We start from the raw sequence: 6,927 nt of genomic DNA on the forward strand, positions 1-6,927 counted from the left end.
TTCTTTAGATGTTTGCTCTTCCTCCGACTGAAAAAATCCACATCAATGGCACAAACACATCCAAGTCAGAGCTGCAATTTTTCAGGCCAAGCACAGAAAGGAATTATTCCCATAAAAGTTTCCCAATATTTTAGATTATTACCAGCCCAACGGGAATGAACATGGAGAGCCATTGAAGATGGAATTATCCTTTCCAAGGAGTCAAGGATAACCCAGCACAGCAAAGGGTCCCCTGGCATTTCCAGCCCCTGTGGGTGACAAAGTGACAAATCAGGTCCAAGGCCCAACTCAGGAGCACAAGGAGACAGCAGCAAAGTCAAGCAGCAAAAAAATATCCCAATTCCTTCCCAGAGACAAAAATAGAGACAAACCTGAAGGCAAGAACACCAGCCCCAAAGCTGAGGCTTAAATGGCTCCTGGCCCATCGTGGTGGGTGGAGGCTGCAGGTGAGGATTATGGGGGTCATTAAAACTTAATTTAAAAATCCCTCAGGCTCATGAGAAAATGAAAGCATTTACACAACCCACGTGATTCTTTTTCTCCATTAAATACCTGAATGTGTATACTTCAAAAACTCCAGACTCCATCAATGACAGAGCAAGAAGTAATAATGATAAGAGTGTTAACATTCTGCCATTAAACCCTCCTCTTTTCTTAATTCATAAATTAAGCAAATTAACCTGTGAAATATTTTTTATGGCTTTGCTTTGTGTTCTGGGGTTTTTTAAATTTTTTTTTAATTTATTTGTTTTTAGCAAACTGGTGTTTTGAATTAGAAACTCTTTGGTGATATTTTCATGAAACATCTGCCTGTCTCTTATCACACAGGGTGTCAGGGCAGGGCTCAGGCTCAGGGAATCCTCTTTGGTAGCCTGAAGTGGCCAGCTGAGCTGTGCTATTCGTTATTCCAACCCCTCCTGTGTAGCAGTCTTCCTTCCTGCTTGTCATTTATTCCCTGAGCTGCCAGCACTGCCTGTATTGTCAGCTCTGAGTTCTGCCCAAAGAACTGAAACATCAACTGTTCTTCACAATCGGGTAATGTGACTGTACACAATGAAAATGGGCTTCTTTTTCTTCACAGAAATGAAACGAGGGAAAATTTAGAATTTTATTGCTGTCACCCATCTGACTTTTGCTGTCAGTGCCTCCAGTCTGAGCAGAGAGGTTCAATAATTGAGGTTTTTTTTTTTTACTAGAGCACTGCCAGCCCTTGGTGGTTTTTATATTACCATTGTTCATATTAATTGTGTTACTTGCAGAGGGAAAGTCACCTCCTCACTGCAGTGTGTCCAAGGAATCTGATCCCCAGGCGTCCTGCTTGGAAGGGTGTTCCTGCCCCAGTGTTGTAGGTCAAACCCAGTAATTCAGCAAAAAAAAAAAAAAAAACAAACATTGTTACAGCTTTACTGTAATTAGATATCATGGAAGTGATTTACTAATGAGCATTTTCCTCACCTAATTATTGTCTAATTGGCAGGACACTCAGGTTGTGGGAAGCTGCCTGGGAGTTTTGCTGTTGAGGAGTAGAAACCTCTATGGAGTGACTAAAAAATGTCACTTAGTGTGACAGGAGCCAGGCCATCCCTGGGAGGCTTTGCCCCTCATTTCCCTGAGGATTGGCTCACACTTCCCATGGCAGATTTTCACTTGAGGGAAGCTTTTTTTTGATGCCCACATTTTGCTGGGACAATTCATCCAGCTGAGCTTAGCAGCCTGGGAACCACCTCTGCTTGTTCATTCTCTCTCTTGCATTAGAGTCCCCAAACAGGACAGAACATTCCAGATTCGTCCCCATAAATGCTGAGCAGGGGGAATTCCTGAGATATGCTGGGAAATTCCGTCTGATACAGCCATGGACCTTCATCCCTGCCAAGGAGCACTCCAGGATCTACTGAGGAACACCTGGAATGGGAGAAAAACTCTGTCTCCAGAGCTTTGCAGTGCCCAGGTTGTAGGGAAACGCAGGATTTCACCATCCCAAGGGTTGGAATTTGCCTCTGGACGAGGTTCTGGCTGACCTGGGTTGCCCCGAAGAGCAGCCCTGCCCTCCTGCCTCTGCCACGTGGAGCTGTGTGGAAACCTGCTCAGGGACATTCTGCCACCCTGGCCACAGCTGGACATCTCCACTCAGTTTATTTTACCTCTCACACCTGCAATGTTAGAGCTAAAAATAATTTTGGATGTGTCGAAATGGATGCACGTCCAGAATGAGGAGATGGTGAAATTCTGCTTAGAGTCATAGAAGGATAAAATCCTCTAAAATCTGTAGGTGGAATGAATGCCCTTCAGGCTTTGATAATCCCCCCAAAAGTACTCAGATGATAATGGTACCTGACCAAATAAAAGTGGTCTGGGGCAAAACTGGGCAAACTGGGCAAACCTCAGCTGAGTGGGGGAGGTAAAAGGGCAGAGAAGAAGCTGTGAGAGATCCTTGGAGACCCCAGCCAGGCAAGTGCAAACACAGGGCTTGTGCCAGGGGCACATTTCTCAGAAGGGAAGGAGCCTCCCATCATTTTTTTTTCTTTTTTCCCAGGATGTGTCCAGGGAGATGGAGGAGTCTGTAAATAAATAAGAGAACATCGAGATCGTGCCTGACCCTTCTCACCTTGTTCCTCAGACTGGCAGAAGTGACCCTACAGGACCATGGACTTTGACCAGACGGGTGGCAAAACATGTCACAATGTTTCTGTCTCTGCTGAGGGGATGCAGGGCCTTTTCTTCCATCCCTGCTCATGAGAATTAGGAGTATTTTCATTGAATAAAATGGAGTTTGCTCTGCAGAAACCAGAATGAGATCAGAGCATTGATACAGAGGTAGCTGAAGTAGGTCCAGGAGCAAAATCCACTTGATGCTGCCCTGTTTTGTGTTACAAACCACAGAACAATCTCAGGGGATTGAAAATGGATGTGGCATCTGAAAATTAAATGATGAGCTTCTCCTCATATGCTGCTACAGCACATTTACAAATAATATCAATATTCTCTTGGTTAAAGAGGTATTTTATGTAACTTTTCCTTAAGCATCACTGTCACAATATAGGACAGGCTGTGTTTTCATAAGGCTGAGTTTGTTTCCCTTTCCAGTTACAAGGAGATATTATAGAGAAAATTAATAAACCCAAGCAGAAAGAAATGAATAAACAGGGGAGCTTCAAGTACTCTTTTTACTTGGATGTAGTTGAGGATTTTATCCTTTGGAAACAAAATTATTCTTTCAGCAAATACTCTGGAGTGACTTCTGTGCCCTGCTCACATCTTCCCCATCCCTTTTTCCTGTGTCCTCATGCTCAGCACTGAGGATAATTATGGATGTCTGTCACTTGTTTAAACAAAAGCTTTGTTTGGCAACCTTTATTTTTCTGCTGCAGCTGCAAAATTGTGTGCACAGTGTGTTAATTTTTTACCTTTGATGCTATGGGAAGGGTTTTTTTCCTTAATGAAGAAAAAAAAAAGGAAACCAATGAATGAGATCCCAATCTCTCCTGATCCACACAAAACATGTGAAAGCAGCAACTTCCTTAGTAAACAATAGTAAATGAATGCTGAGACCAGGGTGGAATAAGCTGGATACTTCCTGGAAGCAAATTACTCCTCATAACATGGCAAAGCACAGCCATAAAATGCAAGAGACTGAAAAAAAAAAAAAAAAAAAAGAGCATGAAAATGTGAGGAAATGAAACAACAAAGAAATCCCTTGTTTTATTTGGGACAACAGACTAACAGGGCAACAGGGGGTATTTTCTACTGTAAAATTAAAAAATTAAATGATGTATTTGCAGCCTGAAGTTCTCAGTTGCTTTTATATGAGGACAGGAAATTAAGAATGGATTTGATGTAGGCACTTGAGCAAATTATCGTGGTTTAAATCAGAATAAACCTTCCAGTGTATCAAGTTGTTCTTGGCATTTGCTCATAGGCAGACTTATCCCAGGGTAAAGTGAAACCCTCATTCACTAAATGGGGATTACACTGAATTTCTTTCAATTATTGCAGAAATAGTTACAGGAGCTCAGTTTTGGCAGCAGCTGAAGCTCAGGAGATTGTGAAGCACAGCAAGCAATTACCCTTTGGTCAGTCACTCATTGGTACTGGGAGTCAAAGACTAAAAAGCCAAATCTGGGCCTCCAAATTTAACAGAAAGATCCTTTTCCTCGTGTTTTCAGTCAGAAAACACAGATTTCTGGCTCTGCAGTCTCAAGGAAACACGAGGTAAACCACCATGAAGGAGTCTTTCCATGATTTATTGGTGTCATCCATAATTAAAAAAAAAAATGCTTTCTGGTTTGGAAAAAAAATCCAAACTCATTTCCCTGGTAAAGGGGGAAAAACTCTTCCAAGGGGTGAGGTAACTGTGGATTCTCAGCTGCTGGATCAGAGTGGACGGGCAGGAGGAGGTGCTGCAGCCTCCCTTGGGGATAAATTGTTTTATTTGTTTATTCTGCTGTTATCTCTGATCAGAGTCACCAGACATCAGTCGGATCCTGCCACTATTTCCGCAGTTAATTGGAGCTAAATTAACTTTGGGTAAATACCATAACTGGTTTATGACAATGACAGCTTTTGTGTTTGTGTTGGGAAACGATTCATGGCTCTCCAGAGGAGAAGCACCTCACACCTCCAGCAAACAGGAGCTAGCAATCTTTGGGCTGGCAAGATTATGAAAATACGAGAAAACAGGGCAGCTTTTAGGATGGCAAAAGCTTTTACCAGCAGCTCCCACAGCAGCTGGAACACGGATTTTTGTATCCCTGTATTTCCAGCCGGGACCTGCAATTGCTTGAGTCCAGCAGAAACCCTATAGCAAAACTGTTGCAGGGCAAATTGGTGCAGCAAAGCGTGAAATAATCCGGTGTGAAAAGTCAGATTCTAAGTACTTTAACCTTTGAACTGCCTAATCTGCTTGTGAAGGGGGAGAACACGGTAAATAAATCAACAGGCTCAGCTGAGCACTCCCAAACCTGCATGAGGGAGCAATTTCCCAACACACGAGGCCTGCAGGTGTCTGGGGAGCCACTTACAGCTGAACCAGAGTGGAACAATAAGAACCTTGTGAAAAATGCCAGTCACTTGGTTTTTAAAATTTTTAAAGTTTAATAATAATAAAATGGTTATAAAAATAGTAATACAATTAGAGTAATAAAAATTTAGAGGTAGGACAATTACAAGACAATAAAAAGCAAAGAATTACAGATGTCCGGGTGCTCTTGGGCACTTAAGCCACGACAAGCATGCCTTGTGAACAATGGAATAACCTTAAAAACAACAGCCTGCTGCATAAACAAAACACTTCATGATTATGCATATATTTTATTTAAAACAAGAAATTCGTCTGGTACTTGTCAAAAAGTTTCTGTTAATTCCCAGGCGCCTTTGAGTCTAAGTCAGGCTTGAAGAAGTTCGTTTCTGTTGATGAGGAAAGCCATAAATTCCTCTCCTCTGGAAAATTTAGGGGTTTCTGAAACTGTTATCCTTGTGCGAAGAATTCCTTGATTATCTCATCTCTTTCTTGAGCTAGTTAAAAAGTATCTTACATAGTATAGTTTCTATTTTAACATTGTGTTACAACCTAAAAATACATTCAACACACTACTTGAGAGAATTAATACAGCATAACTTTCCAACATTACACATATAATATTCATTGTAACTATTGCGTAAAGCCAATCATAAAATACGCATTTTTCACAACCTTAATAAGAATCTTATTTAGGAATTTTTATTTATCTTATTTAGGGAATGTGTTTTAATGCAGAAGTCTGAAAGTCGCTGCTTGGTGAAGCTGAAAAGTGAAGCGTGGTTGGTCTTTATTGGGCAGCACTGTGCTATATAAAGACATAAAATCATCTAATCTTTGTCCTCTTTCAGAGCCATTTGCATACGCTTCCTCCGTGCTTCTTTTCTGGGGGGCTTTTTTGCATATTTTTATCATGCCCAGAAGGTTGACGGCGCGTTGCCCACCTTGTCGCAGCCCTCCTGTTCTCACAGCACACACAGGAGTGACAGAAGAGCGAGGCTGATGAGCCAATTTAGCAAATCCCCACTTGCTGCCTGCTGCTCAGCGTGCTCTGGGCACGGTGACATTTCTGTCCTTAGCACGACAGTGACATCCAGGAGGAATCCGATGGAAGGAGCAGATGATGGGAAAGGTGTGAATGATTTTGGAGGCGCAGATTCCTGTTCCATCTGCCGGCTCTGCTGGCTGAGCGCTGTGGACATTGAGGGGCTGGAGCGTGTCCAGGGAAGGGAACGGAGCCGGGAAGGGGCTGGAGAATTCATGAGGGAGCTGGGAAAGGGCTGGAGAATTCATGAGGGAGCTGGGAAAGGGCTGGAGAATCCTGAGGGAGCTGGGAAGGGGCTGGAGAATTCCTGAGGGAGCTGGGAAAGGGCTGGAGAATTCCTGAGGGAGCTGGGAAAGGGCTGGAGAAATCCTGAGGGAGCTGGGAAGGGGCTGGAGAATTCATGAGGGAGCTGGGAAAGGGCTGGAGAATTCATGAGGGAGCTGGGAAGGGGCTGGAGAATTCATGAGGGATCTTGGAAAGGGCTGGAGGATCCTGAGGGAGCTGGAGGATGTGAGGGAGCTTGGAAAGGGCTGGAGAATCCTGAAGGGGCTGGAGGATCCTGAGGGAGCTGGAGGATCTGAGGGAGCTGGGAAAGGGCTGGAGGATCCTGAGGGAGCTGGGAAGGGCTGGAGGATCCTGAGGGAGCTGAGGGGGCTCAGCCTGGAGCAAAGGAGGCTCAGGGGGCCCTCCTGGCTCTGCACAGCTCCTGCCAGGAGGGGACAGCCGGGGGGGTCGGGCTCTGCTCCAGGGAACAGGGACAGGAGGAGAGGGAACGGCCTCAGGCTGGGCCAGGGCAGGCTCAGGGTGGGCAGCAGCAGGAATTTCCCCATGGGAAGAGGGTCAGGGATTGGAACTGCCCAGGGAAGGT

The sequence above is a fragment of the Vidua chalybeata genome, chromosome 11 (genome assembly GCF_026979565.1).
Source record: "Vidua chalybeata isolate OUT-0048 chromosome 11, bVidCha1 merged haplotype, whole genome shotgun sequence".
Classification (NCBI taxonomy): domain Eukaryota; kingdom Metazoa; phylum Chordata; class Aves; order Passeriformes; family Viduidae; genus Vidua; species Vidua chalybeata.